Consider the following 15,477-nt stretch of genomic DNA (forward strand, 5'->3'; position numbering starts at 1 on the left):
AAAAAATGACTCTTGATTCAATCAGATTTAAGCTTAAATCAAGAACCAAGCCTCTTAAATTGAGCGGATTTCCTTTTGATTTCAGCTTAAATCTGATTGAATCAAGAGTACTTTTTCTTGTCAATGTTTTCAAGAGTCTGAACTCTAGATCCAATGTGGTTTTTTTTCCAGTGAGGTGTTCGTTGCGAACATCCTGTTTATCGATCCTTTTCTATAGGTTTAAATGACAGATACATCGATGTATCGCAACGCACGCCACGCCACTGCCATCGGCTCACCTTCAGGTGGATGATATAATTTTTATTCATGCGGAATCTTCCCCGAATTTCCGATAAAATCCACGTGACGCATCAGCTTCATTTTTATATAATTTCGTCAGCCGGTATCCGTTTATTTTCGCTTGGATTACCAGACTTTCGTCTCTGGGGTTCCACGAAATCCCGCGAACTTTTCCCGACGGACGGTTGAGCAACTCCTCTGGGACGGCCGGCGTCGCGGCGCCCTGTTGGACGTCACGTCGTTGGACGTCAGGCGACGCAACAAAGGCGGGCGTCACGTGGAGTCAACACGCTGCCCGCTCGCGACCTTTTTCCCGCCGGGTGACACGTCGTTCGCATCGTCCGCAGCGGATAAGGACCGTCCCGCGCCGGGCCGAGACGTCAACGATCGATAATCGATATTTCCCCATTTGAAGCTGTGGTAAAGAATCGATCATCAAGGGGTTCGTTGTGAACACCTGTTTATCGATTCTTTTCTATAGGTTTCAAATGGCAGATCAATCGATGTATCGCAAAGCACGTCACGTCACTGGTCCCGCGCCTTTCGGTTTCGGAATGGACGCTCTCGTAAGCTCCTTTTTTTCCGCTTCGACGATCGACCGTTGCGTTCCACGGCGGCGCTGCCAATCGTGAGGCGGATGAGATAGAGTGGTAACTTTGCAGGGAGAGCATTGTCATCTCAATCATTTTACCACTTACTGAATAACACTATCGTATTTCTCGCACTTGAAAAAGAGTTTCTTGGATCCAGAGTCCAGACTCTAAAACAATTTGACAAGAGAAAATATTCCTGATTCATTCGGGGTTTTGCTTGAATCCCAAGGAAATTCGCTTAAATTAAGAGGCTTGCCTGTCATACAAACAAAAATCCGATTCAATCAAGAGTTTTTTCCTGTCAAATTTTTTAGAGCCTGGATCCAAGTTCCTTTTTTCCCAGTGCAGAGAAAGGGTGCCACTCAAGAAATGGAACACTAAGAAACGCATACCTTCGTTGATTCTGGGGTTTCCCAGTTTTTCTATAGTTTTTTTGCACTAGAAAAAAGGTATCTTGAATCCGAAGGCTAGACTCTTAAAAACATTAACAAGAAAAACACTCTTAATCCGATTAGATTTTTGTTTGAATCAAAAGGAAATCCGCTTCTATTAAGAGGCCTGCCTGCATGGCTCTCGATCCAAGCGCAAATCTTATTGAATCAAGAGTATTTTTTCTAGGTAGTCAAACTTTTTAAGAGTCTCGACTTTGGATCCAAGAGACTTTTTTCCAGTGAATTTTTTCTTAAAATCCAGCTTTTTTTTTTTAAATTAAATTTTGAGTAAGAGTCTTTGAGAAATTGGAGGGAGAGTATTAAAATCCGTTTTTCAGAAAATTCATTTCACATCGAAGGAAAGTGGGCAAACTCCGAAAGAAAATTTGGAGTTACAACAAAAATCCGATTGAATGAAGAGAATACATTTTCCTGTCAAACTTTTTAAGAATCTGAACTCTTGATCAAAGAGACTCTCTTTCCGGTGATATAAATTTTGAAGGAACTTAGAGTCAATAGTATTTATAACGCCTCGAAAATTTCATGATAGTTTTTGATTTTGATAGGCTCTAAAAAACCATATTGGAATAGTGAGATGTAATTTTGTCTATTATAATTGGACTGCATTTTGCAATTTGGAACTATAAATTCTGACTCTTCTGGAAAAGCACTTATGTGCATAGGGAAACTAATGACACGCACGTTGTTTTTAAACCGGGCCAGAATTTATTGTTCCAAATTGCAAAACGTAGTCCAATTGTTTTTTATATAATAAACGAAATAAACGATAGACTAAGTAATAAGAGATACGGCATCAAAGCCTGTGCAAGACCGAAGGTCCAGACGTCCGTTGTCGGGTCCGTAGTGACAGCTTGCGACACATTGCCCACTCGTGCAGACAATCCCCCCGCCTCCCCCGCAGGGCCGCTTTTGTGGAGAAATCAAAGGTTGCGTGCTTTCCAATCATCCACCGTTCGCCGTTGTTCAAAAATGTCCCATGCGCAAGGACCTTTTTCGGAGACGAAGCCCCGTCACCTTTCTATTCGTGTCCATCGGAGCGGATGAAGATTGCCCTCTTCTATCTATTAAGAGCTGTGAAATCGTGACGATATACTTGTAATTCCGCCCTCCGGCACCAATAAACTGTTACGCGCATCCACAGTTATTGTCAGTTATACGGGAAAAATGTATAATATGTCTATGTTTGTGATCGCCTACTTTTTGAAGAGAGCGATTATATCAAGTTGGGACAAAAATGCCCTCTTCTATCTATTAAGAGCTGTGAAATCGTGACGATATACTTGTAATTCTGCCCTCCAGCACGCATAAACTGTTATGCGCATCCACACTGCCGTGCTAAGGAAGAACGCCGTATGAGCCTTCAGACGTTGCCAAGTTTCCTCCGATAAAAACTTGTATTACTGGAAAAATTGTGAATATTTTTGTCCAAAATTTTCAGACAATTTTGTACGCAATTTAATCTAAAATATCGGAAAATTTCAAAGAAAAATGTGCATGAATGTGTTCAAAAATACATGTTTTATCGAGGGAAATTTGGCAACTCTCGAATGTTCATACGGCGTTCTTCCTTAGCACGGCAGCACAGTTGGATGTATTTCTGCCAAATGGAACTATGTGTATAAGATATGAGCCCTAAGACCCGTAAGGATACATGCATAACGGAGCTCACGTCTTAATGCTCATAGTTGCGTTTGGCAGAAATACGTTCAGTCATCGTCAGTTGTACGGGAAAAAATGTATAATATGTCTATGTTTGTGATCGCCTATCTTTCGAAGAGAGCGATTTTATCAAGTTGGGACAAAAATTAGAATTGGAGTTTTCGGCGGGAATTTTTTGCAATGTCTCGAAAATTATGTTACCACCGGTTCTGCCAAAATTTATACAGGAAAATTTTTAATTAGTGCATGGCTGTGGTCACCTTTTTGTTTTTAAGAGAGCGTTATATTATCAAATTGCACTGGGGAAAAAAAACACACATTGGATCTAGAGTCCAGACTCTTAAAAACATCGACAAGAAAAGACTCTTGATTCAATCAGATTTAAGCTTAAATCAAGAACCAAACCTGTTACTGTGAGCGGATTGTCTTTTGATTTAAGCAAAAATCTGATTAAATCAAGAGTATTTTTTCTTGTCAACGTTTTTAAGAGTCTGGATTCTAGATCCAATGTGTGTTTTTTTTTTTTTTTTTTTTTTTTTTTTTTTTTTTTTTTCTTCCAGTGTGGGATGAAAAGTTGGAATTTGAGTTTTTAGCGATGAGTTTTGGCTAATGTCTCGATGAATATGCTTCGACCGGTTTAGCTAATATTTGTCCCACTATAGAGGCTGTGAAATTGTGTTGTGATTCGAAAAGTTCGAGCTCCAGACATGACTAATTTTAGACATTTTGTTTTTTTTTGAAAATTACGATTTTTAAAATTAAACCTTAAGTTGTGGTCACTACAGTTAGGTTTGATATATTCGAGCATTTTCGATGCTGAAATATTCGTAAAATATGCGCCTCTCATCAGATATACCATTATCGCGGTATGGCGTCAAGCCTCAAGCAATAGCGTGTCTTGATTAGCGGTAATTCGATTGATCTGCTATTCAAACCTATGGGAAAGGCTCAATTATAATACCAGACAGCAAAGCAAAAGAGCAGATCTGTTCGATTTCGGTGTCAGCTGAATGGTATACTATCGGTGTGAGGATGGGTCGGACCTGTATGGGGACCTAATGGACGGAGCCCCTAGGCCTTGAGTCCCTCACGCTCCTTCGCCCCCCCCCCCCTCCAGCCCTCTCCTATTTCTAGGGCGCCCGCCGCGCCAATCGGTTCGCGGTTGCCAAGATTGAGAAATTAACCTAAGGGATGCCAGGAAATGCCAGCACCGAGGATGTTGTTTAGTTGTTTTTTCTTTCTCTGCGTTTAAGTCTCCATGTCGGTCTCTAGAGTGGAGGAGAAAACCCAGTGCCTGAATTGTTATTGCACGACTTCTATAGATATATCCATATCTTGGCAATAGTAAAAAGTGCTATAGCGCACCGAGAGCGGAGTCTGGTTGTTTTTTCTTGCCCTGCGTTAAAGTCTCCTTGTCGGTCTCTATATGATTAACATTGTTATTAAAGGAAGTTTTGAGAATTCTGAAACGAAGCAACATCCTAAAGATATAAAAGTGCTATAGCACCGAGAATGGCGTCTGGTTGTTTTTTCTTGCTCTGCGTTGAAGTCTCCATGTCGGTCTCTATAGTGGAAGGGAAAGTCTAGTGTCTGAATTGTTATCGCACGACTTCGATCGACTTTTCCGTATTCTGGCAATGGTAAAGAGTGCTAAAGCACCGACAATGTTGTTTGGTTGATTTTTCATTTTCTGCGTTAAAGTCTCCGTGCCAGTCACTATATGATATCGATTAAGAAAGTTTTGAGGACTCCTGAACGAAGCATCATCAAACGGATATTTTTGCCGAATTTCAGTAAAATTTAACTCTAACTTTGGAAATGGATCCTTGCAAAGAATTAAAATAGTTCGCCGGTACAAGAAGTATTATACGAATAAAATGTATATCAGTTTCTGCAAATTTTAAGGTCTGATCTTATTTATCTTTAAATTTGTCACAATCATAAAACTTCAACTCTATACCGCTATATTTTATCCAAAGGTTGCATTTTGGCTATCGTTTTTATGGTACTTTCTAAAAGGCCTCCTATAACACTGGGAAGGAAAGTTTCTCGTATCCTGAGTCCAGACTCTCTTAGAAAATTTGACAGGAAAAAATACTTTCGATTCAATCGGAATTTTGCTTAAATTAAAAGGAAATGCGCTTAACTTAAGAGCCTCGGCTCTCGAATCAAGTTAGTAACTGATTGAATCAAGAGCAATTTTTCTTGTCAAATTTTTTGAGTTAACGGATTTTAGATTCAAGAGACTTATGTTTCCAGCTTCTTTGATTCACAATACAAGGGGTATGCAAACGTGTGCCATAGCTTCTGCAAGAGATTCCTATGTACAATTTCTAATAAACAAATAATTAAATAATGAAATATTATAATCGCGAATTTTGGCAACGTTGTGGAGATTGGCCGATCGGCGACCCGGGGCTTATAAAGGCGCATCAGTTGTTAACTGGACGCGATCTTAGATCCGCGCCGTTTTGCGACGCGCAGCGCTCTCTGGAGGACGATCGTAGATACACCAACAGATAAATATTATGCATGACGTTGCCGCAATCGCGCATGCACGGCTTTCGTTATTAAATCAACTCCACATCCACCCCCTCCCCCTCCCTCTCTTCTCGCTGCCCAATAGGCGTTGCCGGACTCCTCTCGAAAAACACCGCTAAGTTCTGCTCTAGTGACTTTCCGATTAAAGTCCTCCCGATTTTTGTTCCCTTTTCTGTTATTTTATTTTATTTTATTTTTTTAAATTTCTCTCGTATGCTCCGGAAAGGTGGCAGAAGTTACGGGAAAACTGGGAAGTCAGGGAAATTGTCGGAAATCAAGTAATGCTTACTTATGGCGAGAAGACCGCACTGTGCGCGAAGTTCGCTGTCCCAAAAAAAACTTAAAGTCTTTTTATCCGCTCTTTCTCCCTCCTATTTTCTGTTGGAACCTTTAATTTAAAAAAAAAAAATAAGAAGAAAAGTCAGAGGATTTCAAAAATTGAAATAAGTTAGGAATTTTATAAAGGAAAGGTGGGGGAAGTCAGAAAATTTTGATGTCAGTTGTCATCCTTTTAGAATTTGTCTCAAATAATCCGACGGTATCGTGAGAAGTGTTAAAATAGAAAATCATCGGAAGAAAACATCATGTGATAACACGTGATGAAACCAATGAACATGTGTCGAATTCGTCATGGAAATAAACATTAAAATGTTACGAATCTTCTTTGGTCTCTTTTTTTTTTAAGGCAAACGCTATTTTCAATCCCGTTTGTTTGATTAACAGAATCAAGAGCCGATCTACAACTGGATCACATTTTGTAATGAGAAACTACATTTTTGGGCTCATTTTAGAAACAACATATTTGCCATCAATTTCCTTTTGCAGATAAATGTTTTATTTATAAGCCAAAAATTGTAGCTCCTTATTGCAAAATGCAGTCCAACTGATGTTATTCAATTTCCTAAACGAAAAAAATTTCTCCTCGCCCATCCTTTGCCTAATTTCGCCATGTCTGAAGGAGTATTTTACGAGCTTCGGTTGCTTGAGTCAGGTGTTCCGAATTCGACTATCAAAAGGTGCATCAACCGACAACCCTGTCTCGCTCGCCCCGCCCTCGCTCCAAATCTGAGAAAAATTCGATTTTTGCGGTCGGATCTCGATGTGGGATGATAACTCCAACCTGCACCGCATCCTACTGGCATATAAGGAGACATCGAAACGACTGCTCGACAATGAATCGATTCGTCCCCTCCGCCTCCCATTAAAAGTATCGAAACGGAATCGATTCTCGATTATAATGATCGAAGTCGCTAATTGCCTCGCTGCGGAACAATGGTCGTTTGTGATACTATCGACGGTATCTTCCTGGCTCGGGTTTCTTATAGCTCGCCTACGCTGGTGCCACAACTTGCGCGGGGAAGAATAGTTCCGCTCGGATTATGAAAGTTCGGTACAGAAAACTGAAGTTCGAGGCAATTTTTTTTTTACTATAAGCTGTTTAAAATCTTTTTCAGAAATGTCGGCATTTTGACGAAAAGAGCGTCGAATAGAGCTGTGGAGGCAGTAAGTTCCAAACCCCATAGTAGAACTAACCGTGAGAGAAGAAGGATCCGTAGGCTTTCATGTGCAGATCTAATTTTTTTTCTAACTTTTAACACATTTTATCACTGTTTATGTCCCATGTCTGGTACTCCGGACATGGAAGAAGAAGACAATAAGAGAATTTGAACTCTTAAACTTGTATCCTCTTATCTGAGTTGAATCACGCATATGCATACACACAGAATAAAATTATTATATAATAATTAGATGTAATGAAAACAGAAACGGAAAACAGAACAAACGGAATGAAATATTATTTCTTATGGTATGTGGAAAACACACGAAAAAAATCGAGTGTGCACACAGGGAAAAAAGGAGAGACGTATTCGGGCCTCGTTTTTTAACTTTTTTTCAGAATTTACTGATGACAACATCCAGCAGAGCATCGCGAGTTGACGCTTCACCGCCATCGCGCCTTCAATTTTGCTGATGCAACACGCACATCCATCCAGTACGAATAGTTGTATCTCTGCGCCGTTGTCAACGCGCATCCTTTCCCTTGCTCTATTTCCATGTTGTGTACGTTCCGTTTGTCTTATTTTTTCGGTCGTGTTTCGAGGGCTACGTGAGCAACATAGCCGAAGATAGAAAAGACGTAATCGGACCTTGTTTTTTAGTTTTTTCTCCCGAATGTGAGCGACACCTTAACGGCGCATAGAGCAGGGCATTGCGAGTTTACGCTTCGCGCCATCAATTTTGCAAATGCAACACGGACGCCCATCAAGTACGAATAGTCGTATCTCTGCGCTGTCAGCAACGTGCTTTGAGGTTCCTCAGCTTTGAACTTTCATAAAAGTTAAGTGTTAAGTAAAAGTTAAGTTTGGTTTGATATTGGCAGCATCTAAAGATTGGCAATGAAATTCGTAGTGTAAGACAGTTGCCTGCTCCTTTGGGCCCCAAGAGCTCCATTTTTCGACTTGTCCGTACTCTCCCAACACTGGAAAAAAACACATTGGATCTAAAGTCCAGGCTCTTAAAAACATCGACAAGAAAAAATACTCTTGATTCAATCGGATATAAGCTTAAATCAAGAACCAAGCCTCTTAATTTGAGCGGATTTCCTTTGATTTAAGCTTAAATCTGATTGAATCAAGAGTATGTTTTCTTTTCAATGTTTTCAAGAGTCTGGACTCAAGATCCAATGTGTTTTTTTTCCAGTGCAACGTGCTTTGAGGTACCTTAGCTTTGAAATTTCAGAAAAGTTAAGTGTTTAGTAAAAGTTAAGTTTGGTTTGATATTGGCAGCATCTAAAGATTGGCAATGAAATTTGTTGCGTAAGACGGTTGCCTTTGCTCCTTTGGACCCTAAGAGTTCCATTTTTCGACTTTTCCGTACTCTCCCAATAAAGGCACTATAATCAAGATCGATCCGGCATCCGTGCCTCCGGTAAATGCCACTAGTCGAGCTTTAGCGCTAGTGGCGCGTCACAGGTTCTTTGGGGCCACGCCGAGTGCCCTCCTCTCCCTCTCCCTCTCCCTTCTCCCTCTCGCCTCCCCCGTGCTTGATCGACGATATGAATAGGTACAGTTCGTTTCTTTGTCTCATTTAATAGAAAGAGGCTCACAGATGCTCAACTTTAAAAGTCGCGCTTATTGTCAGGGCAACGCGTCCGCAAGTTAAAAGTCGCTGCGCTTGTCGGGCCAACTGCGTGCCGCCCGGAACTGGTCGGGCCGGATTAGGAACGAACGCACAATCGGTTTTTTTGCGCCTTTGTAGTCCGCAGCTTTCAGATTCCGGCATTGTGCTCTCGGAATCTTTTTTGTTCTCGACTGCCTTCCGACTCTTCTGGTAATAATTCGAATTTCAGTTCTTCCTGGTAAATAATGGGAAACTGAATGGGTAAAGATGAAATGAACGACGGAATTCTACGCTTTGAGAGTGGACGTATCTTTGCATCGAGCGATATCTGATTTTAACTATCGTGGCTGCTTAAAAAGATGACAAGCCTCACAAAGATCATGAAGGGTTAAACGTTGGACGGACTGCGGAATGTTTCGGCGACTAGTAGATCTATCAGAAATACCCTGACTTTACCCACGAATTCCCTGACTTTTCCCGGTTTTCCAGTTTTCGCAGACCGCCGGCAACCATTCGATGAACTCGAATGGTTCAGAATGATTTATAATTACAATTTATTATAAATCATTATTCGCAATCATTATTCGCACGTATTGTTGCGACCCGTCGCGACGGGTCGCAACAAAACGTGCAATACAGAGGACGTCTGTATTGATAGTTTTCACGTAAAGATACTTATTCTTGCGGAAAGACGTTTAATGAACATTCTTGGCCATTTTGGTTCGATAACGGAATTTGAAGATTGGCAGTGGCAATTTTTGAGCTATCTTCGTAGGTGAGGGAAATGTCAGAGGAAGTCAGGGAATTTGAACTCAAGTTTTTTTTTTTTTTTTTTTTTTTTAATGCCATAAAGATAAGTAAACCAAAGTAAAAAGCTAGTATCTGCCATTATTTCTTCAACTGAATAAATAAAAGCAACCCTGCCTTTTTGAGCCCTAAGCAATCCATGTCTCGACTTCCAAAATTACCAGCTTGTCATTACTGTCTCCTGTATCACGGAGAAAAAAACTTTGTGCATGGGACCTGAAGTTGAGGTCATATGGATCTCTGAAGTTTTCGGATCCTGCATCCGGAAACTTGCGGTCCAGCTGCCGAAGTTCGGGTCAGACATCTGAAGTACTTCGGTATGCACCGAAGGGTTCGGGTCACACATCTGAAGTACTCCGGTACATACCAAAGTGCCTCGATGTCTGACTTGAACTCCGGCAGTTGGATCTCGAGTTTTCGGATGCGTGATCCGAAAACTTCAGAGATCCATATAATCTCAACTTCGGGTGCCACGCACGACGTTTTTTTCTCCGTGTAGACTTTTTAGAACCAGCATCCGCGAAAATAAGGACAGCCTTAAGTTTTCGTCTCCACACGGAGAAAAAAACTTCGAGCATGGGACCCGAAGTTGAGGTCATATGGATCCCTGAAGTTTTCTGATCACGCATCCGAAAACTCGAGGTCGAGCTGCCGAAGTCCGAATCAGATATCGAGGCACTTCGGTATGTACCTGAGTACTACAGATGTGTGACCCGAACTTCGGCAGCTGGACCTCAAGTTTTTAGATACGTGATCCGAGAACTTCAGAGATCCATGACCTCAACTTCGGGTCCCACGCACGAAGTTTTTTTCTCCGCGCACAAGTCAGAAACGATTCCCGCGTCGTCGGTGGATCCCGATCGCAAACGACCGGCCAATACTGCCGTGCGAAGGAAGAACGCCGTATGAGCCTTCAGACGTTGCCAAGTTTCCTTCGATGAAAAATTTACTGAGAAAATTGTGCATAATTTTTTCCAAAATTTTCGGACAAATTTGTACGCAATTTAATCTAAAATATTTGAAAATTTCAAAGAAATATGAGCATGATTTTCGTCAAAAATACATGTTTTATCGAGGGAAATTTGGAAACTCTCGGATGTTCATACGGCGTTCTTCCTTAGCACGGCAGAATAGAAGAGCGGGCGGACACGTTGGACGACGAACGGGGTGACAGGACTCGGAGCTGTCGCGCATGCGCTCTCGGTTGGGAGGACGAGCACGTAAGCGGCGCGTACATGGAACATTGGAACATGGGCCGACTGCTGTGTATGTGCGCCGTGTCGTGTGCTCGACGATACTCATTACAGCCGTAATTAATTCCCCGAGTACGTGCCGAGAATCCTCCGGCTTCGCCGTCATCGCGCCAGGCCAGGACTCGAGGAGATCGCTCCGAACCCCGCCGTGCGGAAACCGTCGTTTCCGTGTCGGCCGCTTCCGTCCCGTCGGTATCGCGACCCCATCGATGGACGCTTCGACGGGAACCCGCGGCCTTTCTCCGCAGCTTGTCTTTTCGGTGTTGTCGCTGGTGTCCTGATCAGTTCTAGGTCCAGGGTTGCTCATCCGCCGCTTCGGGATTCCGCAAGTTCCATTACCATTGTGTAGTGCTACACTGGAAAAAAAACACATTGGATCTAGAGTCCAGACTCTTAAAAACATCGACAAGAAAAAATACTCTTGATTCAATCGGATTTTTGCTTAAATCAAGAACCAAGCCTCTTAATTTGAGCGGATTTCCTTTTGATTTAAGCTTAAATCTGATTGAATCAAGAGAATTTTTTCTTGTCAATGTTTTCAAGAGTCTGGACTCTAGATCCAATGTGTTTTTTTCCAGTGAGTGGCATTTTAGGTAAAGCAGCCGTAAGTGACATTATTCCTCCAGAGAGCCAATGAAAACAGTGCTTCCAAGTAAAGTGCCGCCCTCTTCTGCCAATTTCTAACCTGAAAATGTGTTGATTTTGTGTTAAAAACGTATAACCACGAAAGCATGCAGATGATAGCACTTACGGCTGTCATACCTAACGCTAGCCTAACATGAAAATGAATTTATGTACTTGATGTACTTTGTATTTATGTACTTTTTGTATTTGGACGTATTTCTACCAAACAGACCTATGCGGAGGTGAGAAATATGGGGTGTGCTCTAGAAAGCTGCATAAGAAGCAATGTAAAAGTGGGCGTGATTCCTTTTGAAGAATTGGAAAAGCGGGATATTACATTCTATCAAACAGACCTATGTGCCAACTGAATGCGGAACTCATGAGCCGCGGGCATGGCAAGAGAGCGTTGTGGACAGGGCTCATGAGTTAAAGATACGGATCCCCGGCTCGGAGTCTCCATCGTCGCCGCTGACGTCACTGGCGCTTTATTATTCTCATTCACTCTTACTCAAATAGAACTAACGAGCACACCCCATATTTCTCACCTTCACATAGGTTTGTTTGGTAGAAATACGTCCATTTATGTACTTTATGTACATTGTATCTACTTGAAATAAAAGCGGTCGATTTTCAATCATGCAAACGGTACCCTAGATGAACGTTACGTTACGCACATATCAACGCAAAATGTCGGTTACTTTTTCTTACCGTGAAGTTTTTATAATCCGCACTTTTTCCCGGCGGAATCCGATTTTCCGAAATCCGCGATTTTTCTCCGGTCTGACGTGCGTTTGGAGCCTCATTTGAATAATTACCTGCCCCCTCCTAATCCTCGGCGAGCCGAACTCTCTACGCGCCTGTTGGAGAATTTTAATCCCGGGAAGAACATTCTTGCGAACATGCTCCGCGCGCCTGCCTGTCCGTTACGATCGACCAGGCATAGGCCCATGTTGCCGGTGACACAAGCAGGAGCGGAATCGGCTGAAGCTCGTATGACGTCACATGGCGGCACATTTCTTCACTTTTAAATCTATTTTCCTACAATTTCCCATCTCAGAAAAAATTATGCGAAATACCGCGTTCATAGATGAAGCAACAACATTTTTGTGTGCAAATTGGATTACATTTTGCAATAAGGAACCACTATCCTATCTCTGGCTCCTCCATAAAATCACCTTTCTGCGTAGGGAAACCAATGGCATATATGTTGTTTCTAAAATGAGCCAGAAATAGTGATTCCTTATTGCAAAATATGGTCCAATTCTACTTCGGAATTTATCGACCCAGCCCGGTTTTTAGCCCTTTGAGTGCTGTAGATCCATCTCTAAACTAGAAGATGCGATCAGAACTCGCCCACTGGGTCGTTTTTCCCCCGTGTATTCCTCGAGAAATGTCCTGGAAAGTAAACATATCAATCTTTGCTAATCCTGGTCGTGTAAAGTCAACACATTAGTTTTTGCCAATCCCACTCATCACGAGGGGCTCAGTGAAACCGCGACGTCAGAGCCTGCAAAGAGAACAGCGATAACCGCAATGACATACCCCGAGCCGAGATATACCATTTGTCGTCCCCCCTACAAAAGAACATATCTACATTCCAGTGTTGCCAAATGTTCCCACGTAATTCGAATTTTTACCCGGAGAATATTGGGTATTTCTAACTGAAAATGTATTGCCAGTATTGCCACAGTCAGGAAATACCGGAAAATGCCAGGGAATTTTAAAAAGTCGGGGAAAACCTTGAAATGTCAATGAAAATGACGACAATGTCAGGGAAAATCGTTGGGCCATCTTTATTTGGACTATATTTTGCAATTTGGAACTATAAATTCTAGTCCCGTTTAAAAACAACGTATGTACCTCTAGTTTCCCCATGTACGTAAGTGTTTTTCCTGAAGAGCCAGAATTTATAGTTCCAAATTGCAAAATGCAGTCCATTTGCTGTCCAGAATGAGTTTGACGTTTCGAACAAGACTGTTTGTCTGAATACTATTCCTAATAATGTGTTCCTAATCATCTTGCATTTTTTCAATCGTCTGGGAATCACACTAAAATGTGTCAAGGAAATCAGGAAAATGTCAGATTTCATTTTCTAAATTCTGTGGCAGCCCTGTTCTTCTGATCTCACACTGGAAAAAAAAACACACTGGATCTAGAGTCCAGACTCTTAAAAACATCGAAAAGAAAAAATACTCTAGATTCAATCAGATTTAAGCTTAAATCAAGAACCAAGCCTCTTAATTTGAGCGGGTTTCCTTTTGGTTTAAGCTTAAATCTGATTGAATCAAGAGTCCTTTTTCTTGACAATGTTTTCAAGAGTCTGGACTCTAGATCCAATGTGCTTTTTTTTCCAGTGCATGCAAAAATCTGAAAATTTTTGAACGATAATTGCACAGGTACATTCTCGTAAATTATCAAACTTTTTGAGTCAATTTTGCAACCTTGGATTGGAGTTACGTCCCTTCGTCCGGGAAACGACGTATCCCTGAAGGGCGACGAGTCATGAACTCATGAATCCCCTGATCCCGCGCAAGAGCGATGATCTTTATCAGCGAAATGAGCTCGCGGACTTGTCCGAAGCTGATGATTTAAATGAGCTACTCGGGGCCACCGCAAGAAGCTGCGCTGAGTAATCTGGAAGCTTAGGAGGGCTACCCACTACATTGTGCGAGTCAAAGGTCGCAATTTTTCGATGTTCCCGGTAATTTATCGAGATTACGTTTCGCTGTGTTCATGATTCAAGAGCGAGTACCTGTCCTCGACCGAGGGTTTCAAGAACGGGAATGTTACTGATCTGTCTTTTTAAGCGGGCACCCGGGTTGAATCCCGGGCGACTCGGGATTTTTCCCCCCGGAGATGTGGAAGGTTGCCGAATTGGACCACTAGACAGGGTACGAATTTAAGCATTCTAATACATGTTTCTTAACCAAAATTTACGTAGAACACGATTTGCGCAACGAAAATTACTGAAACCAACTCTTAGCGAAGATATTAACCTTTTTATTTACATTGGTACGAGGAATTCGAACTGGCTGCTCACAAGAAACTCAAAGCTCTACGTGAGTTAAATCGCGCACTACAATGGTTTCAGCAAGCTTCTCAATCGAGCAATGTTCATTTCCACCATGTGTTGTTCAACTATAAGCAATTTGCTATAGCTGAGCCAAAGCGTCAAGACCGAGGTTGCCAGATTTTATATCGCTGAGACGTCATGATAACGTTTAGCGCGCGATGTGAATCACGTAGAGCATTGAGTTTTCATGAGCGGGTCGTTTCAATTCACGCATCAAGAACATCAAATATCTTTGTAAGGAGTTAATTTCGGTAATTTTCGTTGTGCGTATCGTGTTTTACGTAAAATTTTGGTTAAGAATCATGAATCAGAATGCTGAAATTCGTACTTGTCTAGTGGTCCATTGCGGCCTTACGTTACTGACGTAATGTTCAACTTGACCGTCTTACGTTACTGTTGTGACGTTCAACTTTCAACTTTAATTTTTTGCTTCAGCGAAATAATACCGGTGGCGATATTCATCAAGTCTGTGTGAAAGCATACGTCTAAGGATAAACAGAGAGGAATTTCAACACAAAAGTTTGGTTAATACAGGAAGTAAGACACAAAACAACTAGAGTTTTCTGTTGACAAATTCAAGTGAAATAGCTAGCTAGTTTTCTTTAAGAAATTCAATAAAAAACGAGTGGTCAATACCAACGTGGCAATCGGAGGAATGCATTTTCCCAGTCTCTCTATTGTTTTCTGCGCCATATTCTTCGCAAACTGTACCAAAATCAACACTAAAAATACTCTAAAACGTTAACTAAGGGAAACACATGTTTCATACAGATGAATCATACGCAGGCGCAGTATAGGCAATTCGCACATCGGAACGTATCTGCGCTACGGTGTAGCACTTGCAGTATTTCCAGGATGTCGAAGGCGCTGTATGATGCGCGCCTGTTATTGCCTGCGTCAGTTAACAATGATTATGCGACTAGTGTTAGCGTGTATTTCACTTCCTATATTAACCGAAAGTAACACAAGAACCCGAGTATTTTCATCAGTATACAGCGGGTTGATTATTTTAAGTGACGGACAAAGCGATGAGCACCTAATTCCCTGCGCCTCATAGTTTGACTGCATTAAGCTGA

The 15,477-nt window shown here is 41.7% G+C and overlaps 1 protein-coding gene across 7 annotated transcripts in view; it reads left to right on the forward strand.

Annotated features, from left to right (window-relative positions):
• LOC109029870 (latrophilin Cirl) overlaps positions 1-15,477 on the forward strand; it is a 648,752-nt gene that overhangs the window by 488,536 nt on the left and 144,739 nt on the right. The gene's annotated exons all lie outside the window — the stretch shown is intronic.

Source organism: Bemisia tabaci, chromosome 10, assembly GCF_918797505.1.
Source record: "Bemisia tabaci chromosome 10, PGI_BMITA_v3".
Classification (NCBI taxonomy): Eukaryota; Metazoa; Arthropoda; class Insecta; order Hemiptera; family Aleyrodidae; genus Bemisia; species Bemisia tabaci.